Source organism: Rhamphochromis longiceps, linkage group LG14, assembly GCF_057381845.1.
Source record: "Rhamphochromis longiceps isolate RC_006_pf linkage group LG14, R_longiceps_female_GT1.1, whole genome shotgun sequence".
In the NCBI taxonomy this organism is placed as follows: domain Eukaryota; kingdom Metazoa; phylum Chordata; class Actinopteri; order Cichliformes; family Cichlidae; genus Rhamphochromis; species Rhamphochromis longiceps.
Genome location: NC_140570.1, coordinates 1181175 through 1195746, shown reverse-complemented (window position 1 = coordinate 1195746; position 14572 = coordinate 1181175).

Here is a 14572-nt window from a genome sequence, read left to right as displayed (position 1 = left end):
GATGCATATGTGTTCTAAGGTGCAATTAAAACCCAGGAGGGCATGGAGCTACCTGCCAAGGAGCAGCAGGTAAGCGCATAGTCCCTCCTGCTAACCCTCAATGACTAAGTGTATTTAAAATTGAGAGGTGGGCAACGACGTCAGGGGTGAGGTATACACCCTGATGGTGATTTGGACTCCGTGATTGTGCCCACCCCCAAGATCCTATATGTATGTGTGATGAGAGTGTGAATAATGTGAATGTCTAAGTTGTGGGATAAAATTGAGGCAGAGGCAGCCAGAAGGGGACGGGGGGGGACGGGGGGGGGTAGCCTCCTCTGCACCCTGGTGACATACCCCCACTCCAAGGCCCTGCATGTGTGGGTGGTTGTGGAGGAGCGGGAAGAGGGAGGCAGCTGGAGATGGGGAGGGAAGGAAGGGAGGGGCAGGTAACCCCTCCCTGGGGCCAGCTCCCCCGCTGACCCCAATAGGCACTCCCACCCTCCGCGACCCGCCAGGGAAGGGGGGCCCAGGCCCATCAGACCGGGGCCCAGTGCAGTAGCGCCCCCCGGCTCCACAGAGCCCTGGACAGTCCACCCAACCCCACCACAGAGAAAACTGCACCCACCCCACCAACCACACATCTTCCAGACTACATAAGACGGTAAACGCCCAGGCTGAGATCTTCCTCCACCTCTCCTGTATCTCCCCCTCCTGCAGAGAGTTCCTGAGAGAAGAAAGCTCCTGCAAGATGTGACCATCCCCCCCACCAGTTGAAGAGCCCCCCAGGCGGCTCGATGCACCGGCGGCACCCTGCTCCAGGGCCGGGCCCCCATGCACCCACCCGCCCACAACCCCGGCAACACACCAACCAGGACCCGAGCCCCCGAGGCCCGGCCCGGGCCCCAGCCCAGAGACGGAGCGCCCCCAAAACCTCACGCCTATCCCGGACCCACCCAGGGGCAGCCAGGTTGCCAGGTCAGTAACCCACGTCCGTCAGCACAGACCCTCCCCTAGCCCCGCTGCACGCAGCCGCGAGGAAACAGTCACCTGAGAGCCAACAGAGCCCTCAACCGGACGTGACCGCTACCCCGGGTTGAGCCCCCCAAGGAAGATGCCTCCGGGGAACCCCCCGACGCCCTAAGCCTGTCCCTACCCCCTCACCAATCACAACAGTGAAGGCGGGACCAAACTATGACCCCCCCACCCCCACTAGGTGATGGAGCTGATAAAAGGGGCCCAGAGCAATTGATCTAATGTGGTGGCAGAGGCTGTGTCAAGACTAATGTAATCTAATAGATAATTTCTATATTGGTTAGAATTAAGATTATTTTTATTTTTCCAGTTCATGAGGACTGTTTTCTTGGCTATGCATAGGGCAGTGAAGATCATATGGGCTATATTCTTTTCTGAAGTGACATTATCTAAGCTGCCCAACAAACACACTAAGGGGGAGGTTGGAATGTTACATTTCAGACATTTTGATAAGTCTTCACATATCTCGCGCCAAAACTTTTGCACTGGTGGACAGAACCAAAGAGCGTGGATGTAATTGTCTGGTGTATTGCCTTGACAGTGTGAGCAGTTGTTGGAAGATGTAAAGCCCATCTTGAACATCCGATGACCTGTATAGTGCACTCTATGAAGTATTTTGTATTGTATTAATTGCAGACTGGGATTTTTAATTAATTTAAAAGTTTTTAAGCAAATCTGAGACCAGAAGTTTTGGTCTAGGTTGACTGATAAATCTGCTTCCCACTTTGCAGTAGGAAGGGATATTGATTCATCTAATTTAGAAAGTGTTCTGTATATTTTAGATAATAATTTGGGGGATTTAAGAGTAAGAAAATGTGCCGCACTTAGTGGTGTTTGTAATTCAACTTGACTGAGGTTAAATTTCTTTTTTACTATGGATTTAATTTGTTGATATTCTAAAAACCTTGTCTTGTTGATCCCATATTGTTCAACTAGTCTGTCAAATGGAATAAATTCTGTTCCCTCTAATATATGTTCTAAGTATTTAATTCCTTTACAACTCCATTCTGGGAAATTAATCATATTATTGTTTTGTAATATGTCAGGGTTATTCCAGATAGGTGTACGTTTGCATGGGATTAATGAAGACTCCGTTATTTTTAGAAACTCCCACCATGCTGTTAGAGAAAAGCTGATGTTGATACTTTTAAAGCATTCATGTCTTTTGATGTTTGAGCTAATAAATGGTAGGTCTGAAATCTCTAGATCCTTGCATAGTGCCTGTTCAACATCTAGCCAGGGCTCAACTAAGAAGGTATGTTTTGACCATTCTGAGATGAACTGAAGCCTGTTGGCTAAGAAGTATTGGTGAAAATTAGGCAGATCTAATCCTCCTCTATCCTTGGTTCTTTGTAGCGTTTTTAAGCTAATACGCGGGGGTTTATCTTTCCAAAGGAATTTGGAAATATATGAATCCAGAGATCTGAACCAATCTTGTGATGGTTTGTTAGGGATCATCAAAAATAAGTAATTTATTTTTGGCAAGATCATCATTTTTATAGTGGCGACCCTTCCCATGAGTGATATGGGTAAAGATTTCCATCTAGTCAGATCGCCTTCTACTTTCTTTAGAAGTGGGATGTGGTTTAGTTTAGTTAAGTCTGAAAGCTTAGGAGAGATATTAATACCTAAATATTTAATATTTCCGGATTGCAGTGGGGCAGAGGAAGAATTATGGAAGGAGCAGTTAATGGGGAGAACTGTAGATTTTGGCCAGTTAATTGAATAATCTGAAACTCTTGAAAACCAGTTTATTAAAGTAATTACCTCAGAGAGGTTGGTTTGTGTGTTTTGCAGAAAAAGCAACACATCATCCGCATAGAGACTGATTTTATGTTCTATGTTCTTACATTTTATGCCCTTAATTGTTGTAGCCTGTCTAAATGCTGCTGCTAGAGGTTCGATAAAAATTGCAAAAAGTGAGGGGGAGAGTGGGCATCCCTGTCTGGTGCCCCTCAGGAGACAGAAGCTGGAGGATGTCTGGTCATTTGTTCTGATACGAGCCGTTGGGGAATTGTATAATATTCTTATCCAGTTTATGAAAGAGTTTCCAAAACCAAATTTGTGTAAAGTTGCGAATAAAAATTTCCAATTAACTCTGTCAAATGCTTTTTCTGCATCTAGAGATAATATTATGGCTTCGATGTTTTTATCGTATGAGTAGTCTATTAAATTAAGTAATCTACGAGTGTTTGTTGAGGAGTGCCGACCTTTTATGAAACCAGTTTGGTCAGGATGAATTAAGAGGGGGGTCATTTTCTCTAATCTCTTTGAGAGAGCTTTGCAGATTATTTTAAGGTCTACATTTAAAAGAGAAATTGGACGATAGCTTGAGGGAAATAAAGGGTCTTTGCCTGGTTTTAGCAGGAGACTAATGTTGGCAGAATTCATATTTGGTGGTAGTCTGCCCTTTTCCTCGATTTCCTGCAACATGCTGTGGAATACTGGTGCCAAAATTGTCCAGAATTCTTTGTAGAATTCTGCAGGGAAGCCGTCTGGACCTGGAGCCTTATTATTGGGCATACTTATCAGGGCTTCCTGGAGTTCACTTGGCGTCAGTGGCGAATCCAGTTCCATTGCTTGACTGTCTAGTAATTTTGGAAGAGTTACGTTGTCAAGAAACAGATCAATTTCATTTTTAGATGGGTTTATTTGTGGTGAGTATAAAGTTTCATAGAAATCCCTAAAAATGTTGTTTATTCTTCCAGGATCATATATTGTGTTCCCCGATAAATCTTTAGCAGCACATATAGTTGTTTTTTCTTTATTTATTTTTAGCTGGTTAGCTAGAAATCGACCTGATTTGTTACTGTGTTCAAAATTCTGCAAGCGAAGTCTCTGTATAAGGAATTGTGTTTTTTTATTAATAGTTTCATTTAATTCTAGTTTTGTTTTGCATATTTTGTTCAATGTTTCCTGATCTTGGTGGGACGCGTAGGCTTCTTCTAGTGATTTGATGTTTTTTTCTAATTCCTGAATATTTTTGTTTTCTTCTTTCTTTTTGTGTGATGAGAAAGAAATTATTTTACCTCTCATCACAGCTTTCCCTGCTTCCCATAGAACAGAAGCAGATATTCCGGGAGTGTCATTAAAGTCTAAATATGAAGTCCATTCCTTTTTAAAGTATTTAATAAAGTCTTCATCTTTAAGTAGTGATATATTAAATCTCCAGTTTTTACTTCTCTGCCATCTGCCTTCTCTCAAAGGAAACGTTCACGGAGACGGGGTAAACGTGGCGGCATCCGTGTTCGTATCAAGGCCCTTTTAAAGTCCTATGTTGCAACAAATGATCGCTATTCTACAAACATTCTGTCATCTATTTCTGCCCTCCGGGACCATGCTAACTTCAGACTGTTCTGTCATCGCTGGATTCGCCCTGTTGGACCTTATGGTTACCTGAACCTCCCAGCTGATCTTCCACCCGGTCGGTGCTGGGTGCGGTCCTCCAGAGGAGGCGCGAATCTCGGCAACCTTCGCCTGCTGCAGCGTTCTCCTACCAGTAACAGTGTGACCACTCTCCGTATGGCCTTATTAAATACAAGGTCACTGACGAATAAGACTTTTATTTTAAATGACCTTATTCTATCGTCGGGACTGGATTTCTTATTCCTGACGGAAGCTTGGCTTCGCCCCGGCGAACTTTTTCCCTTCTCGGAGCTGCTCCCACCTGACCACGCTTTTATTAGCTCACCCCGGACCACTGGAAGAGGTGGAGGGCTAGCTTCAGTTTTTAAAAACAAACTTCGATGTCGGCAGCTGCCACCTGTTCTGTACCGCAGTTTCGAGGTGCAGTTATTGGAAGTGAACTGCGTCCCCTCCATCCTCTGCGCTGTGGTGTATCGTCCCCCGAAACTTATCAAGGATTTTCTTCCAGAATTTGCTGATCTACTGGGGAGCCTAGTGCTACGTTATGACCGTATATTAATTGTTGGTGACTTCAACATTCATGTTTGCTGTGAGGACAGTTCGCTAGCTAAGGATTTCCTCGCTCTTATTAGCACCCTCAATCTCACCCAGTGGGTAAGTGAACCAACTCACACTAAAGGTCATATACTTGATTTGGTCTTATGGTCTGGATATTTGCATCACGGACATAGAGGACTCTGGGATTTCAGATCACTTCCCGGTTTTTTTAATACTGTAGCGAGCGCTGTGGACTTGAACAGTGATGGCCCTGTGCGGCAATCGCGCACGATTAACTCCCAGTCAATCGCCCACTTCATTGATGCTTTCCTTGACTCTCCCCTCTCTGATGCTAACTGTAATGGGGTTTTATCAGCGGATGAGCTTGCTAACCTCTTTTATACTACATGCGCTGACATCCTTAACTCTGTGGCACCTCTGAGGATTAAACGTGGCAAATCCTCCCAACCCTGGCTAAATGATACTACTCGCGCCCTTAGGCGTGAATGTCGTCGTGCTGAAATAAAATGGAGGAAAGACAAACTCCACGTCTCTCTGGACATCCTCCATAATTGTCTAAGTATCAAAAGTCTGTTAAAGCTGCCAAATCTGCCTTTTTGTCTAGCATTATTATGACTAATAGCCACAACCCCCGAGCACTTTTTAATACTTTTAATTCTGTGATAAACCCTCGCACTACCACTTATAGGGATGCCTCCCCTGCTCTTTGTGATAAATTCTTAAAGTATTTCTCTGAACAAATCTCAGCTCTAAGGGCTTCTCATCCATCTCATCCATCATCAATTTTAGACCCAGTTCCAGCTTCTGAATGCTTGACTGTCTTTCAACAGTTTGAGCCAGTGTCTTATTCTGCTTTAAAAGATATAATTGATCATCTCAAAATCTCTGGTTCCCCGCATGATATTCTTCCTTCTCGTTTCTTTAAGGAAGCTTTACATGTTATTGGTCCTTGTAGCTTATCTCTGCTGAATGCATCATTGTCATCAGGTTGTGTACCGTCTGTCTTTAAGCATGCTGTTGTGCAACCTATTATGAAAAAGAAAAATCTTGACCTAATTGGTCTCACTAACTACAGGCCGATCTCCAAACTCCCTTTTATTTCCAAAATATTGGAAAAGGTAGTTCTAAAACAACTTCAGGCCTTTTTAGATGCAAATGGTATTAATGAAAAGTTTCAGTCTGGTTTGAAACCTCGCCACAGCACAGAGACAGCCTTACTTAGAGTTTTTAATGATCTTCTTTTAACTGTTGACTCTGGATATTCTGTGGTCTTAGTTTTACTTGACCTGTCTGCTGCTTTTGACACGGTTAACCACAACATTCTTCTATCAAGATTGGAACATGTTGTTGGTCTCAAAGGTACGGTTTTATCTTGGTTTAAATCCTATCTCTCAGAGAGGCCGTTCTCTGTTGCTATGGGGCAACACTCCTCGGCTTCTGCCCCTATTTATTGTGGTGTGCCTCAAGGGTCCGTGCTCGGTCCTGCTCTTTTCTCTTTGTACATGTTGCCGTTGGGATTAATTTTTAGAAAATACAACATCTCCTTTCACTGTTATGCCAATGATATCCAGATTTATTTACCTTTGAAATCCGATGTGTCTGCTTCTTTGCAACCTCTGTTCAACTGTTTGCATGAAGTTAGAATTTGGTTATCACATAATTTTCTTACATTGAACGAGAATAAGACTGAAATCATAGTCTTTGGTAGTCACACTCCGCTAGACCAGTTAGCTGATGCCCTAGGCCCTCTCGCTAGCCATCTTTCGTCCACTGTAAGAAACCTCGGAGTGTTCCTGGATGGCTCTTTTAAACTCGAGAAACAGGTGTCCACTGTGGTAAAAAACAGCTTTTACCAGTTGCGTCAGATTTCCAAAGCAAAGCCGTTCCTTCCTTTAAAGGACCTTGAAAAGCTTATCCACGCATTTATTACATCCAGATTGGACGACTGTAACTCCCTCTACTCAGGCCTCCAACAGTCCTCTCTTTGCCGGCTCCAGTTAATTCAAAATGCAGCTGCGCGTCTTTTAACAGGTACGAGAATTCATGAACACATAACTCCAATCTTAGCCAAATTACATTGGCTCCCTGTTAAATATTGTATAGATTAAAATTAAAATTCTTTTGTTCACTTTTAATATTTTGAATAATTTAGCGCCCAGTTATCTTTCTGATTTACTCCATTCATACAATCCCAACAGAGCACTTAGATCGTCCAACCACAGGCTCCTAGCACAACCTAGGACTCGAATGAAGTCGAGAGGCGACCGGGCCTTTGCATCCGTGGCACCCAGACTCTGGAATAACCTCCCCGTTCATATTCGCACTGCCGAGTCTATCCAATCTTTTTAATCACGTCTTAAAAGTTATTTTTTTACTTTGGCTTTTGATTCTGTCTAGTTGGCTGTTTTAGCTTGTTGCGTTGTTACCTATTGTTTGTTGTCCTCTTTTATTGTTTGTTTTAACTGTCTCATGCTTTTACTGACTGTGAAGCACTATGGTCAACACTGTTGTTTTACTATGTGCTATATAAATAAATTTTGATTTGATTTGATTTCTGGCGCAAAGTGGGCTGTTACACCCCAGCCTAGGCAACCGGCGTGCAACGTATGAAAATAAAAATAAGAAAAAAAAAACACACGAGAAAAAAACTACAGCTCTCCACCAAAATCCCAAAACGAAGGTGTCACAAACGAACATATTAACAAACCCATTCACAGCTATTTACAACAGACTTATTTATTTACAACAAAACACCAAACTACTTACAACACGGGGGAGATCGCAACCATGACCAACTGACACACAGGGGCCTGTTCTTCGTACCGCGCTAAGTGAGTTAGCTGGATGAGATTGTTGACGATTTCGCGTGATCCTGGATCGTTCGGTTCCCCGAAGCCCATCCGGGACTTGCTGTCATAGCAACAGAGCCGTAAGCGTAAACCTGCTGGGGAGCAGGTTTACTTTATGTAAACAGGATTAGATCGCGGCCACGCAGGTATGTCCGCGTCATTCATACGAAAGCAACAGCGATATTCCACCACTGTTTCACCATAAATAAATAACATCAATGTAACTAAAGATAATGCAGCACTTGATCCTTTTATTGATTTCACACAGATACATACAGGTCATTTCCTAAAAAAGGGAAATGTACTATTAACATTCTATTACATGTATGTGATTATTACAGATGTAATTCATATTTCAGAGTAGTAATTGTAAATTACTTCATGTAATCAAGATGAGAGACCACGGCTATAAAAGCGAAGGTGGATTTGGGAAGTCTGTCGCAGTCATATCCTGTCCGTTTACGCGAGCCACCCATTGCGGAAGGTGCAAGATTGATAAGGAGAGTCCTCAGAATCCAGCGTATATTGCGGGACAGACAGGATCCTTTAGCTCAGCGCGACAGTGTGCTCATAGAGAGATATCGATTTTCCCGTGAGGGTATTATTTACTTAACCAACTTGTTGACGAGGGGGTGCAGGACCACCACCTGTCTTTTGTTGCTCTGCCCTTTTCTTGGTTGCTGTTATGAACAAACAAACAGAGTATTCCAGGGTCTCTTTCCAAGAGACGACAAGCAATATAAGTGATAAATATTACCATTCTGTAGAATATTCTTATATTTCACTTTTACTTGTTCCCATGTTCTAGTGGGTCCTGTTGTGGCTCTAATGTGAAAGGGGATATAATATAACATATTATAATGTAATATAATATTGGATAATATGGTGTGATATGATAATTCTACCCTACCGCCTACTGGTGTTGGCCAGAGGGGCCGATGGCGCAATATGGCAGCCTGGCTTCTGTCAGTCTGCCCCAGGGCAGCTGTGGCTACAACCGTAGCTGCCTCCACCAGTGTGTGAATGTGAGAGTGAATGAATAGTGGCATTGTAAAGCGCTTTGGGTGCCTTGAAAAGCGCTATATAAATCCACTCCATTATTATTGTTATTATTGAATTACTTACGAGTTTAATTTGTCAGCAACTTCCTGCCAGCCCTCTCTCCTTGCTTTTGCAGCCTTTGCAGTGTTCCCTTGCGTTTTAATTAAACTCTGAAACTCCTGAAATCCCTCACTCAAGAGTTCTTGCTCTGCTGCCGAAAAATACCGAGCGCGCTCCTTCGACATTTTCGCCGACCAATCAAAGGGTTGCCGATCAATGTTTCTACTATCGATGCGTAGCCCCTGTTGGGCCACCCAGTGATCTCACATTACTTCATCCAGCTGTACTAATCGTCAACAACAGGTGTGTTCGGGGAACCGGAATAGCGAGCTCAGAGTTAGCGCGATGATTTGGTCTTGGATGTTTCATTTGATCTTGGATGTAGTAAGCGACGTACGAAGCACAGGGCCCAGGGCTTAAATACATAGAAGGAGCAATCAGGGAATGGACCACAGGAGGGAAACACAGCTGGGGCAAATTAGACCTGACGAGACAAGGAAACGTAAACTGAACACACTGAGATAACAACAGACCTTCAAAGTAAAACAGGAAACACATGACAGTCACGCAAAAACAAAACACTGACAACACCGAAACGTAACAGGGCGATAAATAAACAAGAGAGAAAAGCCGATCAGCTGATCATTGATCAGTTTCATGATTGAAGTAGCAACAGGAGAGGGAGGGGGAGAGGATGAGAGAAGAGGCAGCTGCAGCGTAACGACAGAATAACTCCAGCTTTGTGTCTTTTTCCATCCTAGACAAACTGCGTCCCTTCTCAGCTCAACATGAAACGCGTAATATTTTCTCTGAATGCGGGACGATTGTTTTTTAAGGAGCAGTTGGCAACTCTACTAACTAACCTTATGTTAGGTTTTGTATTGTTGATTGTCATTTATGCTTAGAAATATTTACTCATATATGCTTAGAAGTATATAATCATTTGTAGATTGAAAGAATGTCTCATCCTAGGAGGTCTGTAACAACTCTGTGTAGCATGAAGAGGGGAGTGCGTTCACTCTTCTACAGAGTGCTCTGGCATAGATCACACACCTCCTAGGAGAGATCGTATCTTCTCTTGCTGATATATGGCATAGCAAACACACGCATATATATCTTTAAGTATAAGAGCCTTTTGTTCAGATGGACCCGCTGGACTCCTGGCACCAGCTTTGGGGAGTCTTCACAGGGTCACATCTTGACCTCACACACACACACACACACACACACACACAAAGGCAAGGTACTCTTTGTGTGTATGTAGACGTCATATGTTAATGAACCTATGCATATTCATGTAACCTCAATAAAAGAGCAGTGTTACGGGAGAACGGACGAGAGCAACTGGGGTCAAGCGAAGGAACGGCGTTTGTCTGGTTCTCTCCCGTGCACGAGAAACATGAAGAACTTTGCCTACTTCGTGTCTTGCTTGCTGTGTAATTTTATTGCCTTCAACATTCCAGCGAATAGGTTCAAGCTACAAACCTATCATTAATTGGTCCTTCGAGAGCCGGAGCCCTGGAATCGGCATTCACCGAGGGGAGGAGGGACACGCTGAAAGACTGACGTCAGCCAGGAAGTTCCTGTGGATTAACTGTCTGTCTTTTCTCCTCGATGAATGACGATCGGCGGGATCCGAGGCTCATATTACACGCTAAGCAACACCAAGTAAGTTTAAAGAGCCCGACTCTATAACCGTGTGGTTGTGCAGTCTCCGCCACTTTGTGAGGCGTTGAGAAGTTCGCTACTTTGTGGAGCAATAAGTGAGTTTTTCGCTGCTTTGTGGAGCGATAACTGAGTTCCTCGCTGCTTTGTGGAGCGAGAGGTGAGTTCTCCGCCGCTTTGTGGGGCGTTGAGAAGTTCCGCGGGGTCCAGAATGTGCTGGACAAAAGGCCTATTTTGTGTTGTTGTTGTTGTCGTTGTCGTCGTTGTTGTTGTTGTTGTGTGACTGTGTGCGGAGCAGAACACGTGGTCTGTGACACCGACTGTTGTTGTTATCATGGGTTTCTAAGCAACCAAGAGTGAGTCGGAGGGAGACAGACGTTTATGCTGGACTTTGCTCCTGGCAGCGCAAAGTATTTAAAAAAAAAAAAAAAAGGAGAGCGACGGCTCCTTAGCTGCGCGGGTTCACGCGAGCACGGTCGCGCGGGTTTCACGCGGACCTGAGCCGTGCGGTTAATCGCAGGCTTATAAATGGAAGAGATTCAAATGTCAGAAGTTTTCAGAAAACACACCAGCCTTGAAGAGCATGTGGAGAAGGCCAGCCCACATCAGCAGCTATGCTCTGGTGGGTGGCTTTCCCTCCACCCCTTGCTGACACAAAATGTTTATTCTTTAACTTGCCCTGATCGACAACAGCCTGTGTGCCAGACCATAGATTTAATTGAGGTGGATAATTGTTAAAAGCAATCTGCATTAAGCTTAGGGTTGCTCAGATTTAGTACAATGACATATGAGGTGAAGTGATATAGATAAATATTTAAACTAATGAAGTGCATAGAGGCACTTGATCTGTGTGAAAGACTGTCGTCTTATTATGAGCTATTGTTGAGATATAGAGCACACCTGTGAAAACAACTAATATGCTGAACCTTGTATGAAACAGCTGAAAACTACATGATGGAGAAGCTGAATTGAATATGAAAGTGTAAGACTTTGCCACTGTGGGCAAAGCATGCAACCACTTTTCTGAGCTGATGAGCAAGCTACACATTATCAGATCAAGAGCTGTCTGGGAACTACTCAAAGAGAGGGGAAACAGAGAGTGTGCAGCGTTCCCGTGAGCAGTTTTCCTGCACCTTGACTCGTGTGTGTGTGTAGCATCAGCATCATGTTTTTGTTTATTTGTTCTGTTGGGTTAAAAATAATTTAATAAACTGGTGATTATATTTATGGATCACCATGGTATCATCGGCCATGTGATTTATTTATGCAAATGAAAAAGAGGAAGAATTTATATTGTAGATGAAAAATAAATCATAGGGAAAAGGTTTTGTGTTGATCAGCCAAAAACAACCACGATTTTATTTTTTGCTTTTAAGAAAGGATTGTTCACAAAAACAGAGAGAGAGATGTGTGTTGATTAAGCAGCGATGATAATAATGAAAATGTCTTAGTTTGTCACTTTCAGGTGAAAAGCAGACCTGAATCAATTTTCCACATGCAGCAGTCGGAAGAAAGTTATATTTCAACATCATTGGAAACATGCAGGCCAAGTTTCTGGCTGACGTATTTACAGCACCATGTGTCTCTCAACCTCACAAGCAAGCAAGCTCTCACCCCTCCCTGAAGACAAGGAATGCAGCTCCAAAGCAATAACATGATAAAGAGACAGCAGCAAGTCCTGAGCAAAGAGTCCCAGCAAAGCAGCAGCAGTGTGGACAAACAGCATCAGAGAAGAAGAGCAAACCCATCATCCTGACTGATCGGGTGAATGGCACTGTGTTTACAACAAGCTACAACTTCACTGTGCATGTGAAGAAAACTTTTGAGGAGAACTGAGGAGACTGTTGGAGTTTGACATTTGCCACCTTTGGAGTAAAATGGCAAGAAGAGACAGTGGAACACAGGACAAAGCTGAAGTGAGGTGATGGGGGTTGATAGAGGCCATAAAACTTGAGTGCTGAAGAGGTCTGCAGCTTTGGAGATAGCTGAGACCCATGTTGACAAACAACAAAACCAACTGGTATGTTTGAATGTCTATTCTACATACATTTGGACTCTGGTCCTATGGACAATGATGGAAACAACTGGAAGAGACATTTATGACGCCCTGCAGAACTCAAACCACTCTGCAGAGAGACATGTGATTTGCACACCCGGAGGAAGCACCACCAAGCTGAGATGTTTTTGAAAATGTTACTTTCTTATTTCAACTATTAAATTAACAATTTATTTGTTTGCTCGTAGGATGCAGGTTGCCATTGGATGAGATCAATGAGGAATGGGATAACTGCTAATACATTTGTCAAACTGTGTATTTATACAGTAATTTAGGGTGATTTGACATATGCTGTGTATAACAATGTTTGCATTGAAACTGTCAGACATGACGTATTCATAACTGGGAGCTTTTCTAGCATAAAGGTCAAAAAGGGGGGGATGTTAGGTTTTGTATTGTTGATTGTCATTTATGCTTAGAAATATTTACTCATATATGCTTAGAAGTATATAATCATTTGTAGATTGAAAGAATGTCTCACCCTAGGAGGTCTGTAAAAACTCTGTGTAGCATGAAGAGGGGAGTGCGTTCACTCTTCTACAGAGTGCTCTGGCATAGATCACACACCTCCTAGGAGAGGTCGTATCTTCTCTTGCTGATATACAGTGGGGCAAAAAAGTATTTGGTCAGCCACCGATTGTGCAAGTTCCCCCACTTAAAATGATGACAGAGGTCAGTAATTTGCACCAGAGGTACACTTCAACTGTGAGAGACAGAATGTGAAAAAAAAATCCATGAATTCACATGGTAGGATTTGTAAAGAATTTATTCGTAAATCAGGGTGGAAAATAAGTATTTGGTCAATAACAAAAATACAACTCAATACTTTGTAACATAACCTTTGTTGGCAATAACAGAGGTCAAACGTTTACTATAGGTCTTTACCAGGTTTGCACACACAGTAGCTGGTATTTTGGCCCAATCCTCCATGCAGATCTTCTCGAGAGCAGTGATGTTTTGGGGCTGTCGCCGAGCAACACGGACTTTCAACTCCCGCCACAGATTTTCTATGGGGTTGAGGTCTGGAGACTGGCTAGGCCACTCCAGGACTTTCAAATGCTTCTTACGGAGCCACTCCTTTGTTGCCCGGGCGGTGTGTTTTGGATCATTGTCATGTTGGAAGACCCAGCCTCGTTTCATCTTCAAAGTTCTCACTGATGGAAGGAGGTTTTGGCTCAAAATCTCACGATACATGGCCCCATTCATTCTGTCCTTAACACGGATCAGTCGTCCTGTCCCCTTGGCAGAAAAACAGCCCCATAGCATGATGTTTCCACCCCCATGCTTCACAGTAGGTATGGTGTTCTTGGGATGCAACTCAGTATTCTTCTTCCTCCAAACACGACGAGTTGAGTTTATACCAAAAAGTTCTACTTTGGTTTCATCTGACCACATGACATTCTCCCAATCCTCTGCTGTATCATCCATGTGCTCTCTGGCAAACTTCAGACGGGCCTGGACATGCACTGGCTTCAGCAGCGGAACACGTCTGGCACTGCGGGATTTGATTCCCTGCCGTTGTAGTGTGTTACTGATGGTGACCTTTGTTACTTTGGTCCCAGCTCTCTGCAGGTCATTCACCAGGTCCCCCCGTGTGGTTCTGGGATCTTTGCTCACCGTTCTCATGATCATTTTGACCCCACAGGATGAGATCTTGCGTGGAGCCCCAGATGGAGGGAGATTATCAGTGGTCTTGTATGTCTTCCATTTTCTGATGATTGCTCCCACAGTTGATTTTTTCACACCAAGCTGCTTGCCTATTGTAGATTCACTCTTCCCAGTCTGGTGCAGGTCTACAATACTTTTCCTGGTGTCCTTCGAAAGCTCTTTGGTCTTGGCCATGGCGGAGTTTGGAGTCTGACTGTTTGAGGCTGTGGACAGGTGTCTTTTATACAGATGATGAGTTCAAACAGGTGCCATTCATACAGGTAACGAGTGGGGGACAGAAAAGCTTCTTACAGAA